At 39.3% G+C, this 15,259-nt stretch overlaps 1 protein-coding gene across 1 annotated transcript in view; it reads left to right on the top strand.

Moving 5' to 3' along the window:
- Positions 1 to 527: 527 nt before the first annotated feature.
- Positions 528 to 15,259, top strand: part of LOC125750613 (neurexin-2-beta-like) — a 357,714-nt gene continuing 342,982 nt past the window's right edge. Inside the window, exon 1 of the mRNA XM_049028714.1 lies at positions 528 to 695. The gene's annotated coding sequence lies outside the window, so the exon portion shown is untranslated. The remainder of the gene's footprint in view (positions 696 to 15,259) is intronic.

The following is a 15,259-nucleotide window of genomic DNA, read 5'->3' as shown; positions in this document are numbered from 1 at the left end:
AAGGACTGAGAACAAATTTTTTTGAGTAAAATAAACCAAGTATGTTCAGAGAGGTTTGATGTGAACCAAGTGTGGAGGATACCAGTGATGACAATGGCAGCTAAGCGGTTCAGCAAGATATTGTGTGAGATGGTGACAAAGGCTGCACTCAGATCAAGCAGAACAAAGAGTTAAAAACCGAGCATCAGCAACCCATAATGTTATTCATGACCTTTACTAAAGCTGTTTCTATATGAAACCCAGACTGAAATGACTCAGACAGATTGTCACTAAGGTGAGCATGAACCTCTGCGGGAGCTGTTTTTTCATGAATTTTTTAGATCATTAGAAGATTTGATATTGGATAAAATAATTGAGATTATTGGGGTCGGTGCCAATATGTATATGTAACTCACTCAAAGCAGGCAAAAAAAAAACTCATTTTAGTTTTATACCCGAATCCTATGTTGATTTTAGGTTGTTCAAATCTTCCTGTCCAGTAGATGGCAGTGTGTCGTGCTGAGGGAGAAAGTTTTTTTGCGGTTACGTTACAAAAAATAAGGAAAAAAACACCGCGAGCGGCAGAATATTAGTGAATGAAGTTAATATGAAGAAGGTTAATAAATAGCTCAGTGGGTTAATAGCGAATTAGTTCTTGTTTTATAAGCACTAAGCATATAGGTAGAAAGTTGGACATGGATATTTTCTTTTCTCCGGTAAGTTCATTTGCTGTTTGCCATGTGCGATACTAGCCAGCATGGTTTTAAATTTCATGCTGTAAAGGCGCAGCATGAAAAGGATACACATATATATAATGATGTTTTCATTCCTAATTTTGCTGTTAACTCACGACTACTGTATAAATGATGAAAACTAAGGTAATGACCACATTAGAAACAAGTTTTGTTTGCAATTTAGGTTAACTATTGTGCTACGGGGAACTATGTTGAAGCCGTGTTACTGAGAGAAATGCTATGCTAGTTTGTAGCGATTAAGGTTTAGTAAATGACAATTCCAAACTACTGTGTATTCCACGAATATGGGTTTTCGAATTTGTCCAGGTCTGATAGTTTATTTTTTGAGGGAATGATTGGGTATTACACTGCTATATGCAGGTTGTTTTTTATTTTTTTACGTTGGATCGAAACTGTCGATTGGACGGTCGAGCGGCAGCGACGGAGGATAAGGTTGAAGCGGAGCGTCTGCTGACCGAGGCGGACCTTTCCGTGCCTTGTGCCTTCGTCCCATATTGCAGATAAGCGTTTAGGCCTCATTTCACCTTGAAAGCAAAGCAAACATATGCTACCCGGGTAGATTGTGATCTCCTTGCGGAGATCAAAAAGGGGATGTCCAAAATGGAATTGGACATTTTATTTTTGGGGTTTTAAAAGAGCTCTGAGTCTATTTTTGTTTCGGTTATGTTTTGTAATTACGACTGTGGAGAAAAGCCTTAAAAGAGGTATACTTTGAATAGTTGGCATTTATATACAAAAACATACAAAAAACAGTAACATTCTGTACTACGTACTGTAGTGTGCCCCCTTACATTTAGCATTTGGGATGAGTCGTTTGTAAAAACCAGGAGTAACTCATAGCTGGTTTTCTGGTTGAGTGAACACTAGTAACAATATGTTTAAGGGGACACTTCTGACTTAGTAACTTGGTTACTTTATATAAATCATGAACAAATACAGTAACTGCTTAAAATACATAAATACATTATGGATGATTAATGATGAACATACATGGGATCAATATATAACAAATAGTTTGTGGTTAATACATGAAGTAAGAGTATCCTATGCATAGGGGCACACACGCACATGGTCTAGCGGCACAATGCTCTTGTTTGTGCAACACTAACAATCAAGTTCCAAAGATTCTATGACTTGAATGATTAGTACAGTGTACATTTATTGTGCCCTGGACCAGTAAATGGGTTTGGCAGAGAGGTAGGACTAAGTGTCAGTATGCAAAGAAGTCCACAAATTAGATATATGGGGCAGTTAGTAGTATATATAAAAGAGAATAAACAATAAAACAGATTCACATAACAAAAGAAAATAGGAAGTAATTTTAACAGCAATATTTAAGTTTCCCCCTATTCTTTTATAATCAGTTGATCTTTAAATTAATTGAATTTACCTTAAATTGGCATTGACATTTAGCTACCATAATTAGTAGCCAAATCAAATTGCTTCTTATGTATTCAAAACTGTTTAATTTAATAAACCCCCCTTTTTGCCAGTTTGGGATTAATTTCAAAACCATTTATCATTGTATTTAAAGCAACACAAACTCAAATTCCTCCAATATTCTGTTCAGTACAACAAATGAAACTGAGATACAAAATCAGTACACAGAAAAAAACGAGTAAAACCAAAATATCAATGAAAACTGTCTCTCCTACTTGGCTATAGTGACGAAGATGGACTTGCTGGGCTTGAATTCCCAGTCACAGTCCCTGGGGGTGGCTTGCCATCACAGGAAAAAAATATACTGCAAAAAAAAAAAAAAAAACCTGACCCTGAAAGATATTGGATTAATAAGGCCTAGTTGCTGTGTTCGGCAACTACTGATGCCTATGAGAGCACAGGTAGCGGATGGTGTGACGCACAGTAAACGACTGTGAAGTAGGCTGCTGAACATACCATATATCTTAAGTAAAGCAAGACTGTTACAACGCGGAACGGGGAGACAGGAGCAGGGTGACGGAGGATTGAAGAGTGCCGGGATTTATTAGGAATTACACCACCACAGGAAACTGGTAACATGCAACATCAATGACAGGACTGGGGAAACATACTCGGACGCGGACTGAAATACACAGGACTAATCACAACAACAAGAAACAGCTGGTGAACATGGGTAATCCACACGGGGTAGATGAGGGGGCGTGGCCGTCGAGAGGGTAGGATGAGCGGGGCATGACAAAGACTTCAATTCTGAGTGTTTATTAAACCCAGAAATTGCAACATGACATGGTGTTAGATTTGTCAGATTGAAAGAAGCAAGTGAAATTAATAAGAAGCGAAAAGATAATGGGACTGAACACGGTAATATAAAGCACATTGAAACCTGAAAATAAAGAGCACGATTATGAAATGGAAGAACTGCAGCCCCTTCCTGAACTGCAGCTTAGTGAGGCACACTGCAGTCCTAAGTGTAATGTAATGTTCGAAAGGCACAGATTTTTTTTTACACGAATCCAGGAAAGTGACGAAACAATTGATCAGTACTATAGAACTGCACAACATAAGTCACATGTGAGAGATGGAACTTAGAGTGTTCGTGGTGGAGGATCAGATGGAAACAGATTACAGCGACTTGATGCAAGAGTACAGTGACGTGTTTAAAGGTCTTGGGTATCTTCCAGGAGGGGACACTATACAAGTAGAAAAAAAAAGCATAAAACCTGTCATTCGCCCATGAAGAAAAGAACCATTTACACTCCAGGAGCAGCCGAAAGAAAAGCTGGAGAGGATGGAGATGTTGGACGTGAATGGGATAGTAGTTGAGTCAACTGAATGGATGAGCTCTTTGGTCATTGTGGGAAAAAACATTTTAAATTACCAGCAAAAAAATATATATCACAATTTGCGAATACCAACTAAATCAGCAAGCTGGATGCGTCTTCAGGACGAAGCCAGACTTTGCATGTTGAATTCTTTTGGCAGGTACAGGTTCCTCTGATTACCATTTGGGATTGTTTCAGCTCCAGAGGTGTACCATGAAATGATATATATGATCTATAAACCTCTGTAGGGAGTAGATTCCTCAGTGGATGACATCATCATATGGGGAAGCTCTAAAGAAGAACATAATTGCAGATTAAAAAAAGTCTTCAAAAAGTCAATCAAAAATCAAATAATGTAAAATGCCAGCTAAGAGTGATAGAGTTGACGTTTATAGGAGACATCATCAGCAGTGAGGGTCTTCGGCCTGATTCCAAAAAGATTTCAGCAACAGAAAACATGCAGAGACCACAGTGTACAAAAGACATTTAAAGATTCAATGGAGTGGTGAATAATTTGGGAAAGTTTATACCAAATTTATCAGAAATAATGGCTTCATTGCAAAGATTGACTGAAAAGAATATTGATTGGGAATAGAACCATGAACACAAATTAGCATGGAATCTGCTAAAAAAGCAGCTTACAGAGGAACCAGCTGTTAAGTTCTGTGATATTGCCGGACCAATGAAAATTTTATCAGATGTGTCACAGAGTGGACTTGGAACAGTTCTTTTGCAAAGGTACGATGACAACTGGCTACCAGTGGCATTCGTCTCCAGGGCCTCCACAGACCTTGAAACATGTTATGCAAAAATGGTAAAAGCATTACTCAGTATTATACAGTATAGGTATGTTGAGAATGTGCTGTATCTTAAGTAAAGTAAGACTTAGGTTCTATCCTGAGTAGTTATTGAACCCAGAAATAATAACATGGCAGGTTTAAATTGGGTTTCAGGGATTTATCGACTATACACATGCTGGATTTTTTTAAAGTGCACTTTTGTACTGTACAATTGACTACTTTATTTGTGCCCCCTTCAGTAAAGTGTTACCCACACACTTGCTATACCATACAAAAGGAATCACAATCATGCAGGGAAAAGCAGGAACCAAAGACGCTTGGCACTCGGGCATAGTCAGCCATTCTTCTGCTATAATTTTGTCCTACCCATCAGAAATCCTACTTGGAGAAACTGTGCATGCACAACCTGTTAATCACGTAAAGATCCAAATCTGAAGCACCAGCCCATAATTATGCGCTATCCTATATTGTTGTCAAAGTGATATATTGTCATTGTCGACACAACACAGCACACAGTATACATCAATGAAATGTGTCCTTTGCATTTAACTCATATATGACATCATGACAGCACTAACTATCCCTAACCATTAGGCCACCACTGCCCTATACTCTGAAGAAATGGATCCAAATCCGAAACACCCATCCATAATTTTGTGCTGCAATACATTGCCGGTGAGGTGCTTTGTGCTCTTCCAGGTGAGGTTCGACTACTTTTATTATCCATATAACAATTTGTCCTGCCAAAGTGATTTATTTATAATCATGCCTGTTGAATAATGGTACTGTATCCGAACATGTCACCAGCTCAACAGTTAAATTGGTAAGATATTATATCAAGAATGAGCCTATGGTATCAGAGCATCAGTGCAACACATTTAATTTATATAGTGCCTTTTACCAACCCAAGGATGCTTTACAGAGGAATAATAAACAAAAGCAATAATCATAAATGAGAAATTGAAGAAATATAAGCAAAAATTAATATGGGCAAAACAGCAGCAGACTTACTCATGACATGCTAATAATAGGGACTAAATGACTGTCAGTGATCAGGAAAGGAGGGGTAGAGAGAAAAGAGATTGGAGTTGAGTTTTAAATATGGGGAGAGATGTAGTTTAACAGAGGCTCTGGGGAAGGAAATTCAACAGATTGGGGGCTATAACCCTAACTGCCCTATGGTGGTAAGCGTAAATTTCGGGACAGGCAACAGACCATTGCATAGAGATCTAAGACTGTCAATGGGAGACTAAAGCTTAAGTAATTCTGTAAGATAGTGAGGAACATAGCCATTGAGTGCTTTAAGGGTGCTTTTCTACTGCACCAGGCACCATACTTTTGGTATTAAATTTGGTACCTTTTTCCATTGATTTTTGGTTAAGTACTGTACCAGTACCAAACCAGCTGGGGTAATTTTTTGGTACTTTGGACACCAGCGAACGAAGCATTGCAATAATCTAGTGCAGATGTAGTAACTGGCATGAATGAACATTTCATCATCCTTCGTACTGAGTGCAGGATAAAGATGTCCAATGTTGCAGAGGTAAAAAACCACATCTAAGACAGGGAGTTTAATTTGATTTTCAGAGGTGAGAGCACATTCAAAGATAACACCAAGGTTATGTACAATGGGTGAAGGTTTAATGACAGTGCCATCAATGACCAGATTAAAACTGCTAGAAGAGGTTATTGATTTGGAACCAATTATTATATGATCAGTTTTATCAGCATTATGCTTTAAAAAGGTAGTTTCCATCCACATATTTAGGTGATGGATGTACGTGGAGAGGGAGGGGAAGGGGCATTTGTTGATGGCCTGCAACTAATCTGCATATTATCCATATAGCAATGAAAATTCAGGTCATGAGAGTGTATAATTTGGTCCAAAGATACCATGTAGAAGATGAACAAGAGGCCCTAAGTCAGATCCCTGTGGTGGAGCAGTTACTCCACTGATTAATAGCTGTGGTTTGAGCCTCTCTTAACTGTCCCTTATCACTGTTGTTGTTCATCATACTGCTCATTGAAATAAGACACTGTCTTATATTAAGACCGTAACGTAACTTTTGTTTCGTAAACTATGCCATTGCTCGTCCCTGTGTCAATGACATGCAGGCATATTGGTGCACACAGGTGTTTTATAGAACAAATACAAATAAAATGGTGATACTACAATCTGGGGAGCTGGGTTTGTGCACCCAGTTGGTGAAAATCATATTCATGGTTAGATGACTCAGTTTGTTAATTTTGTATTTCATTTTTAGGTTCTCTCCAGTTCTGATTAATGCAATACGTAACCCAGGTTTTTGTACTGGAGTGACTTCTGTAGTTTTTAAATCAAGTGAGACGATACCAGAGACAAAGAAGCTATTAATCAGATAAGTGACTGCTTTACCTGCTATTAAACTACCATTGTGAAAAGAGGGTTCCACGTCACAGTAACATTTTCAGTCTATGGCAGATCCCACTGCAGTGCAGGATCAGAGTCTAATCTCACAGATAATGGTTAAACGGAGGTACTAATATATGCTTTTGATTTTCAAGCTCTGCTCGTCACTTTTTTGAATTAGGTTATCAGTCTCTTTATTCACATATTTGGCATTCCAATTTAAAACGGCATTGTGAATGGTAATTTTTAACTTTCATATTTCGCGATGTTGTACTAATATATAAAAGAGATGATATTTTCATACGAATAATTTCAATAGAATAAGTCCGAGAGCATTAGGAACAGATTCAACCTTTGTCTTTGTAAAAAAAAAAATAAAAAACGGCCTTTGGCGTGAAATCTATGTTGCTCATCTAGTGGATGGAGCTTATGAACAGACATGGTTTTATATGCAGGCAGTGGGCATAGTAACAGAAACACTCAAAATCTATTAACATCGAGGACCCATCAGGACTTTAGCTACCATTTACCCTGAGAACAGCTTCAATCCTTCCTGGCAATGATCCAACCTAACAATACCCATGAGGCATTGTGAGCTGGAAAAGCTGAAAGATGACCTATGAAACCCTATTGCTTGTTCCATTTGCTCTGGGTTTCTGCTTGCATACATACTGGTAATTGTCATTCCACCTAATAAGACACCTTTGTGGCTGTAAGTGATTTTTCTCTCTCAGAAGCGTATCAGCCCAGTCCTGCCCTCCCGAGGACACCTCATGCCACACGTCATCCTTCCAGCTCTCATTCTGTTGGCTGCTGCTGACCTTTGCACTCATTGGCTCCCCATCCCCCACTTCCACTCCTGCCGCTTTCCTGGTTTAATTACTGCTGTAATTAACCAGACAGGCTCATTTGTTTTTAACATTGTGGCTAATCTCCTCATTCTTTCTGCCCTTTCTTCAAGCCCGCCACTTGAAGCATGTATTGAATTAGACTCTCATGTAAATGAACATGGAGTCCAAAAAAGACCAACTCCACCACATGACAGAATGGTAGCAGCAAAGTAAAATGTTTACCTGCATCTCATGTTCCTATCATTTCTTTGTACCTAAAGGAAATATTATATTAATGATTATATATATTATATTATATATAATAATTATATGTTATTATACCGGGCGGCATGGTGGTGCAGAGGTTAGCACTGTTGCCTTACACCACTGGGATCAGTGTTTGAGTCTCCTTCATGACTCCATGTGTTTGTGGAGTTTGCATGTTCTCCCCATTCATCCTGGGAGCTCTGGTTTTCCCCACGGTCCAAGAACATACTGAGGCTAACTGAAGTTACCCATTGGTGTATGTGTATGTGTGTGTGTGTATACGCCCTATGATTGGTTGGCGCTCTGTCCTGGGTTGCTCCCTGCCTTGCGCCTGTAGCTTCTGGGACTGGCTCAGGACCCACCCCCCCCCAACCCTGAATAGGAAAAGTGGTTACAGATGACAGATTTTTTTATTATTATTATTATTATTATTATTATTATTATCATCATTAGTGAAAAGGCCACTTCATGTAGTAAATTATATAAAGTAATCTCTCAAAGTCAACATAATGCCATTTATCCAGGGGTGTCAAGCTCCAGTCCTGTGGTGGGTTGCACCAGCTTAGCGCAAGTCCGATCGTAGAGTCAGGTGTGAAGTATACCTTAAGTCTTGCGTTGAAACTAGCTAGTTTGAAATTAGTGCGGCGTTCTTTGTCGGTTGCACTACTGGCACTTAAGTTACATCGTAGTTAGTAGCTACTAAATGAAGGTACTGTCGCACAGAATGACGTTTTCATCGTGGACAACCAATCAGTATCCCTATCTGATATTACCAGAACTAACTCGCTGTTCTCCATGCTAGTGATAGATGATAAACAAGGACGCTGGCAGCATCCTGTGCAGCAGCATGCATTTTTAATCTGCCCTGATGCCTCGCGCGCGGTGTTTGTGAAGTACCCTGCAGCTACTACCGAGCCCATTATAGGAATGTGTGGGGGGAGAGGGGGCTGGAGTGGACCTTGGGGAGAGGTTGATCTGCACCTTTGGACTTTCAGTCCAAGAAGGAACAGTGTGGAGGAGGACATTATTTCAGTTTATTCCTCTGAACTGGGAGTCAATGCTGAACTTGCAAGAACTGCAAAGGTTTCAAGAAATAAATTAAATTAAGGTATTAAACCGATTGCAAGCAGCATATAATTTATTAGTTACTTGGTTTCCAATTTGTATTTTAAAATGCTTTGATTTTTTGTTTTTTTTTTCTTCGATAGAATAATATACTGTGGTGCAAAAAAGGAGTTCAAAATTTACCCAAAATGAATTGTACCCAAAAGAATTTGTACCTGTTGTTCTGCATTCTACATGATGTTGAACTGGAAAACCACAAATAATTATATAATAGGCAAGGCAACTTAGCACCTTTTGGTTATTCAAAATGCTTTACACATAATAATACAGAACACAAAGAACGTTTTAATTTAAAAACATACAGGGGAACAGAAATCAAAAACATAAAAGTTAAAGCAATGGATTTAAAAGAGGAAGAATAAACATGGAAATAAAAATAAATCGATTTACAGATAAATTTGAATAATAAGGTACATTACAGGATAGAAATACAGTAGAGTGTAATAGCCTTGTCAAATATGAACATTTTTATCCTGGACTTGAAAGGATCTAGTGACTCTGAAAGAAAGATATACAGCTACGGTCAGAAGCCATAAGCAAATCATTCATTACTTTCATTAAAGCTGTTTCTGTGCTATGGCTTGGTCTAAAGCCAGGCAGATATAATTCTTTGGCATTATTTTTATATAGGACAGAAGACAACTGATGAACAACAGCTTTTCCCAGGATCTTTGAAATGAAAAGAAGATTTGAGGTCTATAATTTCCTAAATCACTAGGTTCAAGATTTGGTTTCTTTAGAACAGGTCCAATGACAACTATTTTAAAAGGTTTGGAAAATATATCCAAGCCTAAGAGATGAGTTTAACAAGTTTGATAGGGTAGTGCTAATCAGTGGCGCAATTTCCTTGAGGAGTTTCATAGAAATTGGGTCTACAAGGCTAGTGGAAAACTTGCAGGCGGAAATTAAGCTCAAAAGTTGTCATTATTTTATATGAAGGAAAGATTCAAAGGTGTCATATCAGTACGAACAGGACTTGCAGAAGGCTGATAGCAGTATGAAGCTACAAGACATGATCTGTCTAATGTTAGTTATTTTACCATTAAATATGTAATAAAGGGACTTGTGAGTTTAACATTCAAGAATTCTGTGTTAACCTAGACAGAGATTCAAACAGAAATTTTTGTTCTATTAGTCTAGAGATATGCACAGACATAGCAGTCACTGGTCCTTGCCTATGCTTAGAGAGGCATTCTTTCCAGGCAGATCTGAAAACTTCTAGTTCAGTTGAGTGCCATTTGTGTTCTAGCTCTTGCGTGATGCCTGTTTAAGTGCATGAGTATGACCAATTAGAGCATCTTGATTCTCTAGCAAGATGACTATCTTCATTTGCTGTCAGAGGAGCTTTGTAAATGCCACATTTCAGTGGTGGCACTCTCTGAGGTAAACAGACCGGAGAGTGGCCAAATCCCTGTAGGTGGGTACACCTATTATTGGTCTGGTCACTCTCATGGCTGCCATACTCAGAGGGCAGCTGTTGCTGTGGCATATCGGCTCCTCCCAATGGTTTCCAATGTCATTCCTTTCAACGAGCGTATTATGACACTCAGGCTAAGACACTCATTGGGTGTCTTGTCTGTTGTCTCAGTGTATGCTCCGACCTTGGAGAGTGATGTCTCCTTGAGGGAGACGTTTTATTTGCAACTTTGTTCAGTTACCATGCGACCACTAGCACTGACAGAGCTGGCTATGAGGATTGTGTCGGTCTCCACAGGTCTGGTGACCCAGATGAAAGTAGTTCCATGTTCTTGACTTTGCAAAAGGTCAGGGGTTGTGGGTCACTGGATCCTGGTACCAAATCTCTGAGCTGCATTATTGAACTTGGTATTCTAGTACTGGTGGTGCGGCAAAGATGATCACTCACATCCACATGGGCAGATGGTGGACGCTCCTACAGAACTGCAGGGTCTACAGTAGGGCTGATTGTGTTAATACTGACCACATACTTGTTGTTGCTACACTGATACTGAATTTAGGTTAGGTCCAGTATGCTACATTTACATTTAGAGTATTTGGCAGACGCCCTTAGCCAGAGCGACTTACATAATTGCTTTATGACTCTGCAATGAATTTTTCCGATACTAACTCAATAAGGACCCAGGCTATGATCTACTATGAGCTAAAATCTACTATGAGCATGGGGCTGGACTTAGCCAGGTTTCAAGATCAGGCTATTTCTGATGAGTTTGCAATCAGTTTGTATGGGGATCTTGCAGACTTGGGTGCAACTGCCAACCCTAATGTGACATTCTGTGACAAGACCCTGAAGGTTGTTGAGGGTTAGGTTTTGTGTTGCTGGTGTTTCCAGAAGGAGGTGTTTCATCTCACAGGACACCCTGGATATTATCAAGAAGAGTTGCAACACATGACTTAGTGGTAACTCCGGTCTGTCCTGGGAACTGTGAAGGATGGCTGTGAGGACAAATATGGAAGCATTGTTAGAGGAATCTGTGAGCAGGTGACACATCATCTGGGGTGTACTGACCCACATCCTGCATACAGAGGAATCAAAGTATTATGCATATCCAAATCTGTTCCTTGGATAGTTGCAGTCAGGGCAGGTGATGGAATGGTCCTTACAGATGACAATTTTGTGGTGACCTACTAGGCTGGCTACTTTGAGCAGCTGTCTAAAGCTGATCCTCCGACTAGAACGATGGACATTTCTGGCTCCATAATTCTTGAGGCTAATCCTCCCATTAGCTGTGAAGCACCCAATCTCACGAGATTGAACAGCTGTTAAGGGTGTAATTCTCCAGACTGGTGGTAAGGCTGCCCTACTGACATTGCTGGCAATCTTTGCTTTCATTTGGGAGACGGGCATCATCCCAAACGACTGGAAAACGGGACCTGTTGTCCCTGTCTGGAAAGGGAAGGGTTGCGTGGATTGCAGAAACTATAGAAGGATAACACTCTCAGTGCTGGTAAGGTCCTTGCTATGGTCATCCTTAACAGGGTACGTGATTGCTTGCTTGCCTACCAGCTACCGGAGCAGTTTGGTTTTATGTCAAAGAAGCCAACCATGGACCGCATCCTGACACTGAGGGTTCACACTGAGTGAAAATGAGAATACTGGCAAAAGTTCATTACAGTCTTTGTTAATTTTCATAATGCGTTTGACTCATAATGCTAATGATATGGGATATCCTGAGATGTCACAGGATAGGAACATAAGAAATTTACAAACAAGAGGATTCAACTAATTGCTTAAAGTTGTTATAGTTGTATCTAGCTCTGATTTAAAGGAACCCATGGTTTTAGCGTGCACTACATTAACATGAACACTATTCTATACTCTAACTACACGCTTTGTAAAGAAGTGCTTTCTCAAATCCAGTTTAAAACGTCCACCTGCTAATTTTCGCCTAAGGCCAGAAGTTCTTGCATTTGAACTGATATTGAAGTAACTATTTTGTTGTACAGCTTCCAGACCTGTCAAAATCTTATCTACCTGGATCATGTCCCCCTTTGTCTCCTTTGCAATTACATTAGGTGCATTCAGTGCTTTATGTAACTTGTATAACAACCTCCTTTACAACTGAATTACTGTTTGTGGCATGGTTTATATTAATGGTTCATTTGCCTTTCCACAGAGCCAGTGACATTCACAACACTCCTGACCAAAACCAAAAGCACAGATTAAACCCATCCCTCCAAATCCAGACACTATACTGCAATTAAATCCAAGCACTGAGCCTTAAGCTCACAGAGAAACAAGCATTACTGCTCACCTCTAATAGGATTTAGTGCCAGCTATGTCTGGATCTGAGTAGCATCACACAGACCTCATTTCATTACTTAACTGCTAAGCACCTCAGGTCTAACAATGATCTGGGGTGCTGAGTCTGTATGGGCAGTTAATTTTTTTGTTCTTGTTTGGATTAGGAAAGGAAATTAACAACTTTTGCTTTGGTGTCTTATTACACTTATTACACTACACTCTGTTGGGTTACATCTCTAGGTGTGTGGAGTTTAAGTCAAGGGAAGTGATGCTACGATTATATAATTCCTTGGTAAGACCCCACCTAGAATATTGTGTGCAGGTTTGGTCACCATACCTTATAAAGGACATTGCTGCCTTGGAAAGGGTGTAACGTAGGGCTACAAGAATGATTCCTGGTCTTAGAGGAATGTCTTATGAGGAAAGGTTAGCTGAGCTGAATCTGTTTAGCCTCAAGCAAAGGAGACTAAGGGGTACATGATCCAGGTGTATAAGATTCTAACAGGTCTGGATGCTGTTCAGCTCTTGTTTGTAAATGTATTATGTTCTTATACACATATACGGTATATCAGTTATATATGTTATATATGAGTGTCCATTCATCCATCCATTTTTTGTAACCACTTGTCCTATTCAGGGTCATTGGGGGGCCAGAGTCCATCCTGGATACTATGAATGGAAGGCAGGGCACAACCCAGGATGGGTCACCAATCCATCATAGGGCACAGTCACACACCATTCACATCTACAGGCAATATGGAAAGCCCAATTAACCCTGGCATGCTTTTGGATTGTTGGTTGGGACTGGAGTACCCAGAGGAAACCCCATGCAAACTCCACACCATGATGGAACTTTGAACCCTGGTCCCTAACAGTGCTAACCATTGCACCACCCATGTGTTTGTTTATCTATATTTATGTATACGCACCGAGGAGCAAAACCATCACTGTCTCATAAAAAGGTCTGGGATATATTAGACAATAATGCAACATTCGGTACTTGTAGTTAGCATATTGAATGCAGAAGAAATGTGTAGGAATAAAGATGTAAGTGACTAAATGACAAAAGTCAAATCATTCTGGTCAGACAACTGGGCCAGAGCGTCTTTGAAACAGCAAAGCTTGTGGGCTGCTCGCGGTCAGCAAGGTAAGTATGTACTGAGAGTCGTCTGTGGAGGGAGAAACCAAGAAGCGCTGACAGGGTCTGGGTTGGCCAGGAGTTGTCACATCTTGTACAAACCAACAGAAGGGTTATTATGGCACAAATGACAGTTAATATTGATGATGATCGTAGAACTATTGTGTGACAACACAGAGGGCGTCAAGCCTGTGAATTGCGCACTACCTGGACTGATGCTAGTTAAAGGTAAGGTGCACGCACTGAATACAGTGCATTGCCACACCCACCACATGACAAACCACCTCAGGGATGAGTACCTGAGTCCAGCAGTGCAGTGGGTGATACTTCAGAACTACACTAATCCAAATGCACCACTGTGAGTTTTTTCCGGTGCCTGGAATGCCAATCCTGCCTTGTAAGTTGGAGGAACTAGTTAATAGAGATCAGGTATTATTCATGATCATTACGAATGGTGTTACTGGTCTCTAACTGGAAGCTCAGCCCACCTTTTGTCTAGTTGACTCCTTGACAGCAGAAATGTTTGCTGTTTGCAGTTATTATTTGCCTCAGCTGTCCATCCTTTGGACAAAATTCCGTCATAAATAAATAAATGTAACTTTACTCAGAATCAAATGTTTATAAAAGCCATAATAAAATATATTAATGAAATATTTTGGTGTGGTAACACTAATATTATTGGCATTTCAGTGGATATTTTAAGAAATGCTTGGATTTCAGAAACATTAATGATTCTTAAATTATAAATCCATGTTACATTTTTTAAAGAATTCTTATTACTAAAGCTACTATACTTTTACTAGCACGTTGTCTGCATGATACTGTATTGAATGACATTGACCTCAGTGGAAAAATTCATTTACTCAGATTTTTGGTATATCAACTTAGGTTCAGTTATTACAGCTAAGCTGTGAGTTTCGAAGCTAGCAAAGATCTTTATCATAATCAGAATGGACATTTTTCAGAATTTTTTATGTTACACAAAATATAGAAAGATATTTTTTTCTGTTTACTCTGCAAGATAATAACGCTGTGATTTTAAAGATGACTTTTTTCTGGCTTCTATTGTCTCTCTTTTGAAATATAAGAAACTACGGCTATACCTTAAAGTATATGAATGGCATATGTGATGTAGGTAAATTGTAAATAAAATATTTCTATCCTAATGAAAAGCCACACCATAATAAGATGCAAATTTCCAACCGCAGGCATGTGGGATACAAATTGCTTTTTGCCAGTATATTTAAGATGGTAATCTGGAGTCATTTATTGCAGTCGATTTGATATAAATTGCCTCGCTATCTAGGTTTCTCAATAGTTACCATGAATGTGTGCTTGTGTTTTCTCTCTCTGCTGTTGGAGAAGCTGAATGCAGAAAACAACAATAAAAGAAGTGAATGAAGTGGTCTGAAACACACAGATTCATTACAGATTCATGGCAACCACTTTCGAATGTTTAGAAAAGTAATTTTGTGTTGAATAAAAATTTAGAT

Source organism: Brienomyrus brachyistius, chromosome 10 (assembly GCF_023856365.1).
Source record: "Brienomyrus brachyistius isolate T26 chromosome 10, BBRACH_0.4, whole genome shotgun sequence".
Lineage (NCBI taxonomy): Eukaryota > Metazoa > Chordata > Actinopteri > Osteoglossiformes > Mormyridae > Brienomyrus > Brienomyrus brachyistius.
Note: the sequence above shows the minus strand (reverse complement) of the source record. Positions and strands in the feature narration are given on the sequence as shown.